General features: G+C 39.5%; 1 long non-coding RNA gene across 2 annotated transcripts in view; it reads left to right on the top strand.

Annotated features, from left to right (window-relative positions):
- The first annotated feature begins 779 nt into the window (after positions 1-779).
- Positions 780-16963, top strand: part of LOC113912248 — a 61784-nt gene continuing 45600 nt past the window's right edge. Inside the window, exon 1 of one of the 2 annotated variants that reach the window (XR_003516757.1) lies at positions 780-900. This is a non-coding gene — a long non-coding RNA (uncharacterized LOC113912248). Of the gene's footprint in view, positions 901-15104; positions 15257-16963 lie in introns of those variants that run through there. The other variant, XR_003516756.1, reaches the window with a different exon arrangement.

The following is a 16963-nucleotide window of genomic DNA, read 5'->3' as shown; positions in this document are numbered from 1 at the left end:
ACTGATTAAGCCACCCAGGTGCCCCTATTTTTAACTTTTTAAAAGATTTTATTTTTAAGTAATCTCTACACCCAACATGGGGCTTGACCTCACAACCCTGAGATCAAGAGTTGCACACTCTACTGACTGAGCCAGTCAGGTGCCCCCAAATAATTTTAAATAAAAAAAATTTACTGAGGACCCCCAAAGAATCTTTATGTGAATTATATCTAATGATATCTTACCATATTAGAAATTGAAATGGAGAAATTTTAGATAACTCATTTTAAAATTATAACTCATTGCATATTAAAAGTATCTTTATGAAAAATGACTATATTTTCTAAAACAAAACAAATTATAGCGGTGACATTGTTTTACATCTTTGCAAATTTGTTAATGTCTGGCTTAAAGAAGATAGCTGGATGGATTCTCAAACCTGCTTCTGCAAATAATTTGTTAAGATATCATGTCACGCAGCCTTTTGGAAACTCTACGCGTACAGGAGAAAATGAGTAAAAAGACAAAAAGTGGCTTATAATAATAGTTTTGACCTCATGATCCTCTGAAAGAGTCTCAGGGCCCCTAGAGTGCCCCGTTCACTACACATTGGGAGCCACTGCTCCCACCTGCCCACCTATGCTGCCTTTTTACCATGTGGCTAGAAGAAAAGTGAAATATCCAAGTTTAGAACGGGGTTCATGTTAGCTACTGTTTATTATGCAGCTTCATTAGTATCTTTCTCATTTTTCACAGTTCTGTCCCCTGTGTCCCTTACATTTTCAAGGTTCGATAGCTATGGAGATGAGGATATTTTTTCCTCTCTACACTGCCCCTCTGTAGTGGAGACCATATTCCAACAGCAGGGAGATGAAAGCACTAGAACACAGGAGCATGGCAGGAGCTGAGCTCCATTTCAAGGTAACCTTGATCACTCCACCCTCTTAGCATAATTATCGTCATAATTTGCTTCTAGAATGAGACTTTGTTTCATCTTTCAACTAACAGGTCACCCCTGTGACCACATGGGAATCACCTTGAGCAATGACTGAGTAAGTTCACATCACTGTCCTTTCCAGAGTCAGTGCTGCATTAAGGACCTTGACTCGGCACTCCCTTGCTTTCTTAGTGTGTTTTTAGTTAGTTTAAAGCTGCTGGGTACAGCCAGATGACTGTTAGCAAGATACTGGCTGACTTTCTAAAATGCATCTAATGTGAGGGAGTGGGACATATCCTTCAGAATTTTTTCTAACATTTTATTATAAAAAATTTCAAACATACGAGAAAGTTGAAAGAATTTTATAGCAAATATCCATGTAGTCACCGCCTAGATTTTACAATTTACATGTTACTATGGTTGCTTTATTACATATATATATATCTACTTATCAATCTCTTTATTTCATAAATCATCTTATTTTTTATGCATTTCAAAGTAAGTTGTAGACATAAATACACTTCACCCCTAAACATTTCATGCATGTATTTAACTAGAGCTTAATATTTGTTTACAGGGGTGGTTTTTTTAAAGGTAAAATTCACATACAGTTTACCCAAAGACTTGAAAACTTAAGTCCACACAAAACCTGCACACAGATGTTTACAGCAGCTTTGTTCATAATTGCCAAATCTTGAAAGTAACCAAGATGCCTTTAGTAGGTGAATGGTTAAGTGAACTGTATTATATCCAAACAATGGAATATTATTCAGCACTGAAAGGAAATGAGTTTTCAAGCCATGAAAAGACATGGAAGAAACTTAAATGCATATTATTAAGTGAAAGAAACGAATCTAAAAAAAAAAAGCTTCATATCATATGATTTCAACCATATGGCATTCTGAAAAAGGCAAAACTATGAGGACGATAAACGTTTGCCAGAGAGGCGAGTAGGGAATGGGGGTGGGAGCGAGATGGTGAACAGGTGGAACACAGAGGATTTTTAGAGCAGTGAAAATATTCTGTATGATACTGTAATGCTGAATACATGTCACTATACATTTATCCAAACCCATAGAATGTACAAAACCAAGAGTGAACCCGAATGTAAACCATAGATTTTGGGTATTTATGATGTGTCAATGTAGGTTCATCAGTTATAACAAAAGTACCACTCTGGTGAGTGATATTGATAATAGGGGAGGCTGTGCATGTGCAGGGGCAAGGGATGTATGGGAAATCTCTGTACCTTCCTCTCAGTTTTGCTGTGAACCTAAAACTACTCTAATAAATAAATAAATAAATAAATAAATAAATAAATAAAAATTAAGTCTTTTAAAAAAAATTAGTCAAGTCAGGAGAATGAGCTCTGTCTGTAAAAGACCATGACTGCTGTTAATTAAAAAAAAAATCACGTCCAGTAAAGTGGATAAATTTTGATTACACTATTTGGTGAATTTTGACAGACGCATTCACACAGCAGTCCTACATTGAATTATAAAATATCACTCATCCCAGCCAGAGAGTTATTTCATGGCCCTCCTCAGTCAGTCTGAGTACTACACTAGGGAGACAGCTCACCACACTCACCACACTCTGAGAGGCAGCAGCCTGTTTTCAGAATAATTTTTTAACCTAGCAAAATTCTTAAATTATTTGGGAAATCTCTGGATTACTTAGACCCATTGTTCATTACAGACTCTATAGAAGTCATAGAAAATTTCTAGTCTTTCCTTAGATGATAATAGATATTTTGTATATATGACTTTATTTCCTATAAGTCATTTTAAGTTATGAAACAGAACTGATCTTCAAGCAGCGAAGCATGTTCGATATAAGCATTTTATTTCCGTAATACTGAATTACATAGGGGACGCCTGGGTGGCTCAGTTGGTTAAGGGTCTTCCTTTGGCTCAGGTCATGATTCTGAGGTCCTGGGAATCAAGCCTCTTGTCCGGCTCCTTGCTCAGTGGGGAGTCTGCTTCTTCCTCTCTCTCTGCCCCCCCACTTGTGCACTCTCTCGTGCTCTCTCAAATAAATAAAATCTTTTGAAAAATACTGAATTACATAGATCTTGGAAGAATAATTTTAATGGGTAAAACTTCCAAAAGAAAAGAGAAAAACAGGTCACTATCACTCATTCCCATATATCAATGGTCCATTGAAGGCAAAGCTCTCAGTGTATTGTGCAAGGTGAAAAGGAAGCTCTCAGGCTTCAGAGTTGCAGGTTATTATTAAGCTCTGTGACAATAAACCATACGGGACTCAGGACCTGTTTCCCACATGATCACATTCAACATCAGCACTCCAGGCAGGTTGGAATCTTTCAGAGCTAGGGGAAAATACTTCCTGCAGTGCTTAATCATATACATCTTGAGGCTTGAGGATAAACTTCATATCAAAAGAAGGCTTGAATCCCAAACAAGTATTGAGTGGCTTGCTTCTTACTTCTTTTGTTCCACTAAAATTGTGTTATAGTGCATGAATAATTGCACAACGTTTATTTATTAAGTCCTCCTATAGGCCTATCGCTGTGGAACATGTGAGGATGAAAACATGATTCCAAATTTCAAGGGGTTTGCAGTTGTTTGAGAGGAGGAATTTCCTCTGCCCTTCAACGTTCTTCTAGCTGGACTAAAAATCAAATTGATATGAAACAGATTAACAGGAAAGAATCAAATTTAATTTCATGTATACCAGGAATCCACATAGATATAAAATTCCAAGACAGGCAAAATGAGGTATATATGTCATTCAGAACTAAGGATGAAGGGATAGGGGTCTGGGACTTCAGAGGGAAGGAGTGTAATTCACAGGAAGATGAAAAAGAGTAAATGTTTTGTAAACAAATGTTTGCTGGGCCACTGGGAAACAATGGGACCTAGAGGACTCTGATTAAATAGGCCTTGCTGGGTTCCTCTCCGTTTGCCATACCTAGTCCATCTCTCTTTTTTTTTTTAAGGTTTTATTTATTTATTTGACAGCGAGAGAGCACAAGCAGGGGGAATGGCAGAGGGGGAGGGAGAAGCAGACTCCCTGCTAAGGAACCTGACATGGGGCTCAATCCCAGGACCCTGGGATCATGACCTAAGCCGAAGGCACACGCTTAACCGACTAAGCCACCTAGGCAACCCCCTAGTTCATTTCATAATGTAGTTATCTATGATAATAGCCTAGCTCTCTTCCTGGAGCAAGTCCTTGATCTAAATTCTTTTCAGGCAGTTGAGGGGAGGCGGTAAAGAGCTTTTCCTGAGGGGTGCCTGGTTGGTTCAGTCAGTTAAGCGTCTGACTTCAACTCAGGTCATGATCCGCTCCCTGCTCAGCAGTGAGTTTGCTTTTCCCTCTGCCCCTCCACCTGCTCATGCTGTCTCTCTCTCAAATAAATAAATAAAATCTTCAAAAACAAAAACAAAAAAAACCCTTTTCCTGAATCTACTGGTTTTAATTACTTTTTAACTCAAAATAACGTCCATGCCAGAGTGGCCCATCTAGGAGCGACCTGTTGTTTAATGCCTATACAAAGTAGTTCTGGATTTTATGGGGAGAAATGGGAGCATTCTGACTAAGAGGTTGGGTATGATGGAGAGGGGACTTGTGGAAGAAGGCAAATTTGAACTAGACCTTAAAAGATTGGTGAAATTTTGACAAATATGGATGAGAAGAAAGAGCCAACCATTTTTCATACTGCAGCCTGAATGACTTTTCTGAAGCACAGATCTAATCATTGCCATTCCTCTATCTAAAGCCCTTCAGTGATAACAAATATTAACACTCACTTTGTTTTGTGAGATAATAGTACCCAGTACACGTGTAGTGAATGAGGAAACTGAGGCCCCGTAGGGACCATGTCATCCTCAAAGCCAGTGATTAATGGTACAACCAGACTAGAACTCAATGCCCCTAGGGAATAGAAAGAAACTTCATTAAGTTGATAAATATTTTTCACAGATCATTAGCAAATCTTAAAAAAATAACAGAGGGACTTTTTAAAAATTTTATTTATTTATTTTAGAGAGAGTGAGTGAGCAGGGCATGGGGCAGAGGGAGAGAGAGAATCCTGAAATAGACTCCCTGTTGAGTGTAGAGCCAATGTGGGGCTCCATCCCAGGACCCCAAGACCATGACCTGAGCCAAAATCAAGAATGGGCCACAGACCACCTGGGTGGTACAGTCAGTTAAGCATCTGACTCTTGGTTTTAGCTCAGGTCATGATCTCAGGGTCATGAGATTGAGCCCCACCTGGGGCTGCTCAGCAGGGAGTCTGCTTCTCCCTGTCCCTCTGCCCCTTTCCCCCAACTCATGTGAGTGTGCTCTCTCTCTCTCTCTCCTCTCTCAAATAAAATCTTAAAAAAAAAAGTCAGCTGATTAACCGACTGAGCCACCCAGGCACCCCTAACATCGTTTTAGATTCTAGGATCTAGGGGTGAGAAAAAGATATGAGGTCTAAATATTGGAAAAGGCCATAATATTTGCAAGCTGACAATTATCTAAATAGGAATCCAAGTAAACAGTAAAAACAACCTTTAGAACTAGTAAGAGTTAGCAAAGAGCTAGAAATAAGATAAATACAGATTTCTATGTATTAGCAGCAACCAGTTACAAATTAACAATAGGAAAATACCATTCACAATAGCCCTAAAAACTAAAATATTTAGGAATACATTTTATTTTATTTATTTTAAAGATTTTATTTTTTTTAAGATTTTTTTTATTTGAGAGAGAGCGCGTGAGCCAGCGAGATAGCATGACCAGGGGGGTGGGGCAGAGGGAGAAGCAGGCTCCCTGATGAGCAGAGAGCCCGATGATGATGATGATGATGATGATGATGATGATAATAATGATGATGATGGGCTCGATCCCAGGACCTGAGCTGAAGGCAGACGCTTAACCTACCGAGCCACCGAGGTGCTCCTAGGAATACATTTTAAAATAAAAGAATAATCAAGTTTTTAATGCTTCCTGAAATATATTTCCGTAATAAAACTTTTTTTTTTTAAGATTTATTTCTTTATTTAACAGAGAGCGAGAAAGCGTGCAAGCAGGGGATGCTGCAGAGGGAGAGGGGAAAGCAGGCTCCCCACTGAGCAGGGAACCTGATGCAGGGCTGGATCCCAGGACCCTGGGATCATGACCTGAGCCGAAGGCAGGTACTTAAACAACTGAGCCACCCAGGCACCCCTATTTTTTTTTAAAGATTGTGTTTTTAAGTAATCTCTGTATACAGTGCCGGACGCGAATTTACAACCATGAGATCAAGAGTCACATGCTCCACCAACTGAGCCAGCCAGGCACCCCAAACAGACCACTTTTTTTTTTTTTTTTTTTAAGTAATCTCTATACCCAACATGGGTCTCAGACTCACAACCCCTGAGATCAAGAGGCCCATGCTCTACCAACTGAGCCAGCCAGGTGCTCCTGGATAGTAAAACTTTATATTGTAAAGCTATTTCTTCTTCCTTAAGTTATAAACTGAAGGCCGTTCTAACCAGAAGTCCATTTTATTTTAAACTTGACTTGACAAGTAAGTTCTAAAGTTCATCTGGAAGAGGAATACCTGGGTGGCTCTGGTGGTTAAGCATCTGATTCTTGATCTCAGCTCAGGTCTTGATCTCAGGGTCATGAGTTCAAGTCCTCTGTTGGGCCCCACACTGGGCAGGGAGCCTATTTAAAAAATAAAATTAAATTTAAAAAATAAAGTTCATCTGGAAGAATAAACACATGAGAAGAAGGAAATTCTGAGAAAGGATAATGGAGATGTGGGAAGACCTACCCTTTTAGAGATTAAGACATTAAGACATTGTATAAAGCTATAGAAATTAAAACAGCATATTATAGGTCAAGAATAAACAATGGAACAGAAAAGAGAGTCCAAAAACAGCTATATATATAGTAATTCAGTGTATGACTAGGATAGCTTTCACATCAGTGGGCAAAGTGTGGACTAGATGATGTTGGAAGATAAGCTAGTCATTTGGGGAAAATGATCACATTAAATGCTCATTTTTCTACTTAAGTACAAAGATAAATTCTAGATGGATTAAAAACTAAATTTAGGGGTGCCTGGGTGGCTCAGTTGGCTAAACGACTGCATTTGGCTCAGGTCATGATTCCAGCATCCTGGAATTGAGCCTTGCATCGGACTCCCTGCTCAGCGGGGAGTCTCTTCCCTCCCCCTGCTCGTGGGCTCTCTCTCTCTCTCTCCCTATCAAATAAATAAAATCTTTTAAAAAAAAAACAACTAAATTTAAAATATAAAACTATAAAATATAAAGCTATACCTATACATATAATTGGAAAAAATTGAAATAAAAAATTTTGGAATAGAGAAATTCTTATGTAAATCATAAAACCTAAAAGCAGAAAATGCTAAGAGATGTGACTATAATAAAAGCAAAGCTTTGGGGCGCCTGGGTGGCTCAGTTGTTAAGTGTCTGCCTTCAGCTCAGGTCATGATACCGGGGTCCTGGGATCGAGCCCCACATTCGGCTTCCTGCTCAATGGAAAGCCTGCTTCTCCCTCTCCCACTCCCCCTGCTTGTGTTCCCTCTCTCGCTGTATCTCTCTCTGTCAAATAAATAAATAAAATCTTTAAAAATAAAAAGTAGCAAAACTTTGTAGAAGATACTGGATCAGTCAGGAAAACAGCAACCATACTGCTTATGTTAACAGGAAGAGCTTATTCTAGGTGGTTCCTTAAAAAGGTATGGAAGTTTCAAAAAGGAGTGGGGAAACCCTGAGGTATCATGGAAATAGTACCCACAGGAAACAGCTACCACCCGTGGGGCTGGGTAAACAAAGGAAGAGTTTGGAGTTATGAGTACCTAGAAGCTTGGAAGAGGGTCCCAACAAGAGCTGGAACCTAGACCTCTGATGCTAGAGTATATTATTTGTGTTCTATTGCTATTGTAACAGATCACCACAAATTTAATGGCTTAAAACAAATTTATTTTCTTACTGTTGTATAGGTTAGAAGTTTGACACAGATTGACATCGATCTCACTAAGCAAAAAAATCAAGGTACCAGCAGGGCCATGTTCCTTTCTGGAGGCTCTTGGGAAGAATCCATTTCCTTGCTTTTTCCAGCTTCTAGAGGATGCCCACATTGGTTTATGACTCCTTCCTTCATCGTCCAAAGCCAGCAAAGGCTGGCTCTGTCCTTCATATATTACACCACTCTGACACTGACCTGTCAGTCTCCTCCTTCTACTTTTAAGGACCCTTGTGATTACATTGGGCCCACCCACCCAGATTACTCAGGATAATCTCCCATCTCAAGGTTCTTAACTTACTCATATCTGCAAATTCCCTTTTGCACTGTAAGATACCATATTCAGCAGCTTCCAGGGAAGAAAGAGATGGATATCTTTGATATTATACTGTCTGTCACAGAGTACTACCTGGCTGGTACCTCCAAGAGGTGTAATAAATCTCATTCTGGAAGTGCCACAAGAGCCTAGAAACTGGAACTGAGTGCTGCCTTCATGATAAAGAACCAATCCTAGAGCAACAGTGACAGGAGCAGCAGGCAAAACAGGAAGGAGCAACTCCTTTCTCCTGTATTCTTGTCTCTCTCTAGTGCCATTGGTGGTATTTGTCAGGAAGCCAGCTGGCTAAGGAGAACTGTAGTTTTGCAGAATTTCAGTCCCAGCATTGCAGAGCAGAATATAGAAGGATAGGTTTAAGGCTAGAAACAATAGCTTAGTAACTGATGAAGATACCACTAAAAATGTTTAAACAAGTGACAGCCTAGGATTACATTATATTTAATAAAGAGCAACTACAATATATTATTTTTAATAAGCCAGTAAAACTAAGACAACCCGATAAAAATGGGCAAAGATAAGAATAAAAAATTCACAATGACCAATAAACACAGAAATATCCTTAACTTCATTAGTGAGTAGGGGAATGCCTTAGGGCCTAGACCCAACAGAGGGAGCTAATTCCTTTTGTTTGGAAGATGTCTTGATCCTTTATTTTGACACAGCTAAAACACAAGTTGGCACACCAAGAATTAGTGGATCAGTGAATAGTGTTTCTCTAGGTACAAAACAGGAAGACTATATATAACATTAATATACAAGTCATGCTAAAGGAAGGGCCTTGGGGTGCCTGGGTGGCTCAGTCAGTTAAGTGTCCAACTTTTGGTTTCAGCTCAGTTATGATCTCATGGGTCGTGGGACTGAGCTCTGCATCAGGCTCCCTGCTCCTCAGGGAGTCTGCTTGGAGATTCTCTCCTTCTGCCTTCCCCCAACTCATACTTGCTTGCTCGCTCTCTGAAATAAATAAATAAATCTTTAAAAAGGGGGGCCTTCATGGGCATGTGCAGATATAAAAATTTATTTTTTAATTTTTTTTAAGTAATCTCTACATCCAATGTGGGGCTTGAACTCAAAACTCCGCGATCAAGAGTTGCATGTTCTACTGACTGAGCTAGCCAGGTGCTCCTAAGGAATTTAATCAAGAGAATAACATCACATGTAATATCTGCTTTTGTAGAGCACTTGGTTTGGAAATAGCAGCCACTTTAGAGAACACTACTAGTAGCTTGGCCCACTCCTAGGAACCCCAGATCAATCTGATACGCCATAAGCCAGATATAAGAAGTTCTAAGAAGGAGTAAGCCCAGGGTACAGGGTAGTGATGTGCCTGAACATTCTGGGAAGGGTGTAGAGCCAGGGGAAACCAATTAGAGAGTCTCTAGGCAATGATGATCATACCGTTTATCAGTGTCAAATGAAGTAAAATATATTACTAAATATAGGGCAGTGACATTGGCATCATGGTAGAATAAGATGTCCTTCATTTTCATACATTCCCCCCCCCAATGCTAATTCAGCATCCATCCATGGAAAAAATGCCTTTGTGGGAGCTGTGGGATCCAGCACCATACACCAAGGGACCTGGGAGGAGTCCTGCCCATCCATGCATTAGGTAATAGGCATATAAACCTCAGTCCTGGCTGTGGACCCTGCAGACTGTGGACCCTGCAATGGCCTGTGAACTAGCTCTAGCCCCACCTGGCTGCAGTCTGAGAGCTCCTGGAGAATACTCTTAAAGACAGTTGATCATCTCCATAGATGCAGAAAAAGCATGTGACAAAATACAGCACTTTTCATTATAAAAACCCTAAACAAACTGGGTATAGAAGGAACATGCCTTAATATAATAAAGGCCATATATGACAAGCCTTCAGCTAACACCATACGCAATGGTCAAAGGTTGAAAGCTTTTTTTTTTCCAGGAACAAGACAATGGTGCCCACACTTCCCATTCCATTCCAACAAAATACTGGAAGTCCTAGCCAGAGTAATCAGGCAAGATAAAGAAATAAAAAATAAATACAAATTTGAAAGGAAGAAGTAAAATTGTCTTTGTTTGCAGGTGATATAATCTTATATAGAAAATCCCAAAGATTCCACCAAAAAACTGTTAGAAATAATCAACGAATTCAGTAAAGTTGAAATACAGAAAATCAGCATGCAGATATCAGTTGCATTTCTATACACTAACAGTGAAATGTCTGAAAAAGAAGACAGTCCTATTCACAATAGCATCAAAAACAATAAAATACTTAGGAACAGATTTAACCAAAGAGATGAAAGATGTGTACACTGAATACTATAAGGCTTTGATGAAAGAAATTTAAGTAGACACAAATGGAAATTATCCCATGGTCATAGATTGGAGGAATTAATGTGGTTAAAATGTTCATACTACGTAAAGTCATAGATAGATTCGAAAAAATCCCTATCAAAATTCCAGTGGTAGTTTTCACAGAAATAGAAGGAGCAATCCTAAAAATCACAGTTTCTGATTTCAAACTATACTACAAAGCTATAGTAATCAAAACCCCATGGTAGGGGCGCCTGGGTGGCTCAGTCGGTTAAGTGGCTGCCTTCGGCTCAAGTTAATGATCCCAGGGTCCTGGGATCGAGCCCCACGTTGGGCTCCTCGCTCAGCGGGGAGCCTGCTTTTCCCCTGCCTGCCGTTCCCCACTGCTTGTGCTTGCTCTCTGTCTCTCTCTCGTTCTCTGTCAAATAAATAAAAAATCTTAAAAAAAAAACAACCCATGGTAGTGACATAAAAATAGAAACATAGACCCATGGATCAGAATTGAGAGCCCAGAAATAACTCTTACATGTATAGTCAACTAATATTTGACAAGGGAGCCAAGAATACTCACTGGGGAAAGGATAGCCTCTTTAATAAATGGTTTTCAGAAAACTGGAGAATGAATTTGGAACCCTCTCTTACACCACTCATAAAAAAATTTTTTTAAAGATTTTATTATTTGAGAGCACAAGCAGAGGGAACTGCAGGCAGAGGGAGAAACAGGCTGCCCACTGAGCAAGGAGCCTGATGCGGGACTTGATCCCAGGACCCTGGGATCATGACCTGAGCCGAAGGCAGATGCCTAAGCAACTGAGCCACCCACGTGTCCCATAAAAATTAAATCAAAGTGGATTAAAGACTTAAACATAAGGCCTGAAACCATAAAACTTCTAGAAGAAAATATGGGGGGAAAGTTCCATGACTTGGTCTTGGCAATAATTTTTTTTTTTTTGATAGGACACCAAAAACGCAAACAACAGGGGTAAAAATTAGTGAGTGGGACTACATCAAACTAAAAACCTCTGCACAGCAAAAGAATCAACAAAATGAAAAGGCAACTTATAAAATGGGAGAAAATACTTGCAAACCATGTATCTGATAAGGGTTAGTATCCAAAATATATAAAAATTCAATAGCAAAAAACTGAAAAATCCAACTTAAAAAATTATTAGGAATCTGAATAGACATTTTTCTAAAGAAGACATCTAGGGGAGCCTGGATGTCTCAGTCTGCCTTCGGCTCAGGTCATGATCTCTGGGTCCTTGGATCAAGCCCCGTACCGGGCTTCCTGCTCAGCAAGGAGTCTGCTTCTCTCTCTGTCTCCCTCCCCCACACTGCCCCTCCCCACTGCTGATTCTCTCTTTCCCTCTCAAATAAATAAATAAAACAGAAAAAATGAAGAAGACATCTAAATGGCCAACATGAACATGAAAAGATGCTCAACATCCCTAAACATCAGAAAAATGCAAATCAAAACTAAAATATCACCGCACACTTGTTAAAATGGCTATCATCAAAAAGATGAGATATCAAGTGTTGGCAAGAATGTGGAAAAAAGGGAACCCTTGTGCATTGTTGGTGGGAATGTAAATTGATTTGACCACTGTGGAAAACAGTATGGAGTTTCCTCAAAAAATTAGAAGTATGATATCCAGCAATCCCACTTCAAAGGTATGTACCCAAAGGAAATGAAATAAGGATCTTGAATAGCTGCACTTCCATGTTCATTGCAGCGTGACTCATAATAGCCAAGATAATGGAAACAACCCACGTTGTCCATTGATGCAAAAACAGATAAAGAACATGTGTGTGTGGGGTGTGTGTGTGTGTGTGTGTGTGTGTGTGTGTGTGTGTGTGTGTGTGTGTGTGTGTGTGTGTGTGTGTGTGTGTGTGTAACATTTTTCAACCATAAGAAAGAGGGAAATTCCTTTATGACAACATGGGTGGACTTTTTTTTATTTTTTTAAGAGTTATTTACTTACTTTAGAGAGAGCAAGTTGGGGGAAGAGCAGAGGGAGAGACTCTCTAAGCAGACTCTGCACTGAGCACAGAGCCCAACACAGGGCTCAATCCCAAGGCCCCTGAGATCATGACCTGAGCGGAAACCAAGAGTTAGATGCTTAACCGACTGAGCCACCCAGGAGCCCCATGGATGGGCTTTTAAAGGACATCATGCAAAGTGAAATAAGTCAGACAGGGAAAGATAAATAGGATGTCAGTTATATGTGGAATCTAAAAAAGCCAAACTCATAAAAACAGAGGAGTATAATGGTGGTTGCCAGGGGCTGAGGGGTGGGGGAAATGGGGAGATGTTGGTCAAAAGATACAAACTTCTAGTTATAAGATGAGTAAGTTTGGGGATCTAATGTACAGCATGGTAATTATAAGTAATAATCTATTATAAACTTAAAAGTTGCTAAGAGAGTAGATAATAAGTTTTCTCGCCACGAAAAAAATGATTAGGTGAGGTGATGAAGATGTTGGCTGAACAGTGGTAATCATTCCACAGCATGTGAGTGTTATCAGTCGATACACTGTATACCTTGAATCTAAACAATGTTATATATATGTCAATTATATCAGTAAAGCTGGGAAATAAATACTTATATTGAAAAAGAAGAAAGGTTTAATATCAATGACCTAAGAAACTAAAAACGGAAGTAAACCCAAGATAAGCAGAAAGAAGAAAATAAAAGAAATTAATATAGAGAAAACAAACCAGAGAGAAAATTACCAAAGTTACAGGTTGGTTCTTTGTAAAAAGAGCAACCAAATTGTTAAGCTCTAGCCTGATGGACTGAAGAAGGAAACATCAATTACAGAATGAAAATACCAGAAATAAAAAGCAGTTATTACTGATAATTTCAAGCAAAATCTTGAGGAAGAAGTTACACTAATCTTAACACAAATCTTATGAGAGAATGGAGAAGAAGGTAACACTTCTGAATTCATTTTATGAGGCCAGTATTACCTGCTATAAAGACTTGACAAAGACATTACAGAAAAAGACACTTATAGATCAATATCCCTTATGAGTATAGATGCAGAATACTTACAGTTAGATCTGTCAAAGGATGAAAAGTAGAAATTTTTCTGGAGACAGAGTCAGTTCAGTATATGGAAGAAACTAAAACTAAGCAAAGAAGGGATAGAGGGCTCAGAAGGTAGTAAGGTACAAGTAATAAAAACAAATCTAGATTAAAACACCAGTGAGATTACCTTTTTTCCATCTCCAAATGAAAGATTTAAATCCATCAGCTGATATTAGGGGAAATGTGCACACATTATTGGTGGGAATGTTATATATACAGCAAAACTTCTTGGAGGATGGTTTGGCAATGCCTATTAAAAGTGAGGATTCATGGGGCGCCTGGGTGGCTCAGTCGTTAAGCATCTGCCTTCAGCTCAGGTCATGATCCCAGAGTCCTGGGATCGAGCCCCACATCGGGCTCCCTGCTCCGCGGGAAGTCTGCTTCTCCCTCTCCCATTCCCTCTGCTTGTGTTCCCTCTCTCGCTATCTCTCTCTCTGTCAAATAAATAAATTTTAAAAATCTTAAAAAAAAAAGTGAGGATTCATGGGGCACCTGGGTGGCTCAGGTGGTTAAGCGTCTGCCTTCAGCTCAGGTCATGATCTCCAGGTCCTGGGATCAAGCCCCACATCAGGCTCCCAGCTCAGCAGGGAGTCTGCTTCTCCCTCTCCCTCTGTCTCTCCCCCTGCTTGTGCTCTCTCTGTCTCTCTTAAATGAATGAATAAAATATTTTTTTTTTAAAAAGTGAGGATTCAGGGGTGCCTCGGTGGCTTAGATGGTTGGGCATCTGCCTTTCGCTCAGGTCATGATCCCAGGGTCCTGGGATCGAGCCCTGCATTGGGCTCCCTGCTCGGCAGGGAGCCTGCTTCTCCCTCTCCCTCTGCTGTTCCCCCTGCTTGTGCTCTCTCGCCGTCTCTGTCAAATAAATAAAAACCTTTAAAAGTGAGGATTCAGTCCATGTCCCTTCCATGTTTAGATCCAGCTTAATATTGGAGAAAGGCAAGTCCAAGTGAGCATAGATGTTCGTACTATAGTGTTAGATGTAAAAGAGCAGGTTTCATACTAAACATTATATAAAACATGATTCAATTTTTATGAATTATATTTATGTGTATGTTCATAGGAAAAAAGACTGTTCAAAAATATAAATAGTGATTGTTTCTGGATCTTGGAATTATGTATGATTTTTATTTTCTTCATTTTGCTTGTTGGTGTTACCTGAACTTTAAAATTATGATACAGATTGTTTCTGTAGCAAAAAAATAAAATAAAATAAATAAACAAAGGTCATTAAAAGGAAGAAAATTACTTAAGTGGTTAGAGGTACTGCCAGGTTAGCATATAGTCATGGAAAGAAGGGTTTTACTTATTTTGTTTTATTCCTAAACCGGTACAATTGGTCTTCATTCCACCCTTATTGAAATCTTTATACTGGCATTTAATGGGTTGGGTTTGTCTTTTCTAGAGTATTGATATAAGCACTAAAAATCTCTGAAAGAAACTCAGATAAAAACTCTGAAAACTTAAATTGTTCTTTATGTGAAAATCCTACTTTTAGATACAGTTGGAGGTTCATTATCCAAGATATTGCAGTTTGGAATTGTAACCCTGTCATGTTGCCCTGTCACATCTAGAAGGAACTGTTCATTGCCAGAAAGAAAAGCGCCTTCTCCAGCACTCATGGATCCCAGTTAGTGGTAAAACTCTTTCTTCACTTCCCCATTTGGTTACTTTTTGGTCTCTCTCTAGAGTCAACTTCAGAAGGTTCCTGGATACCCATTTCCCTTCAGGTTGCCCTTCCCTTTCTCTGCCCATGTCTGCCCCATCCCAACCTGGGTTTCTGGTTCCACTGTGGACTGTAGGAACAGTCCTGGGCCCTCAGTTCTTCAGAGTGGAGCATATGCTGGGCCAAAAAACCTTTCTCTTAATGTTTCTGATAGCTCCCAGCACATATTTCTATGACTTATGCTAAGTGGCTCTCTCTCGGAGTAGAAAAAGGAAGAAATACAGGGGTCCTATGAAACAGGGATGACTTTACTTCCACAAAGTGAAGCCACATACTAGACTTAGGGCCAACATAAGGGTTAATTGTATGTTTGGATGCTGCTAGGCTTTCACAGTGTTGGGTGATAATATACACTTTGTCTCAGAAAAAAAACTATAATCAGGGAACTAAATTTCCTTACAGAATTATAACATTTTATACTACACCAAGGGAATATTAGAGACAGTAGAGATGGTTGGATGTAGAAATATATATATATACACATATATATATATATATACACACACACACACATATATATATATATACATATATATATATATATATATGTATATATATATATATATGGGTTAGTATACACATATATATTTACTAGCTCTGCTGAGAGGGCCAAACAGCAATGACACCCACCCCAGCCCAGAGATGAGCACATCTAATGCCCAGATCTTGGTTTCTTTTTCTTTTAAAAAAAAAATATATTTTTTTATTACACAAACTCTGTGCCCAACCCTGAGACCAAGAGTCACATGCTCTACTGACTGAGTCAGCCAGAGGCCCCTAGATCTTGGTTTCTAATTCTATTCTCTAATAAAAGGAACCAGGGCTCCTTGGAGAAACAGCTGATTCTAGGACTGAAACAGGAAATACACAAGATGAGCCTTGTGTAAGGAAGAAAGTAAGGAGGAGTGACTTGGTGGCTCAGTCAGTTAAACATCTGACTCTTGATCTTAGCTCGGGTCTTGATGTCAGGGTTGTGAGTTCAAGCCCCACATTGTGCTCATGAAACAAAAACAACACAAAGATGGCATATGCCAAAGGGCGCAGGAGCCAACTGGAAGAGTTCCCAGTGGCCAAAACTGGAACAATTTAAACAATAAAAATAAAGTAGGGAATTAAATTTGCCATCAGGATTAGAAAAATTTATACTGGGGCACCGGGGTGGCTCAGATGGTTAAGCGTCTGCCTTCGACTCAGGTCATGATCCCAGGGTCCTGGGATCAAGCCCCAAGTCAGGCTCCCTGCTCAGCAGTCTGCTTCTCCTTCTCCTTCTGACCCTCCCCTAGCTCATGCTCATACTCTGCCTCTCTCAAATAAATAAATAAAAAATCTTTAGAAAAAAGTTTATACTGTACCATAGAATGTCAGAGACTAGAGATTGTCACATGTAGAAATATTATCCATTAGTGCAAAAGCCTAACAGTACCCAAGCAGGCAAATAAACCCTGTGTCAACCCTAAAGGAGTATAATCCAAAGTGTAAAGTAAATATGCATGAGTCCATACTGATGTTAATCAATGGTCATGTAAATAAATAAAAAGAGGAGAACAGACAACTCCCCTGTGCAGAACTCTACATAACTTATGTAGATACTTTGCTCTCAGTGGGGTAGACCATGACT

This window comes from Zalophus californianus, chromosome 14 (assembly GCF_009762305.2).
Source record: "Zalophus californianus isolate mZalCal1 chromosome 14, mZalCal1.pri.v2, whole genome shotgun sequence".
Lineage (NCBI taxonomy): Eukaryota > Metazoa > Chordata > Mammalia > Carnivora > Otariidae > Zalophus > Zalophus californianus.
The sequence above is the reverse complement of the archived record's forward strand: the minus strand, read 5'-3'. Positions and strand labels throughout refer to the sequence as shown.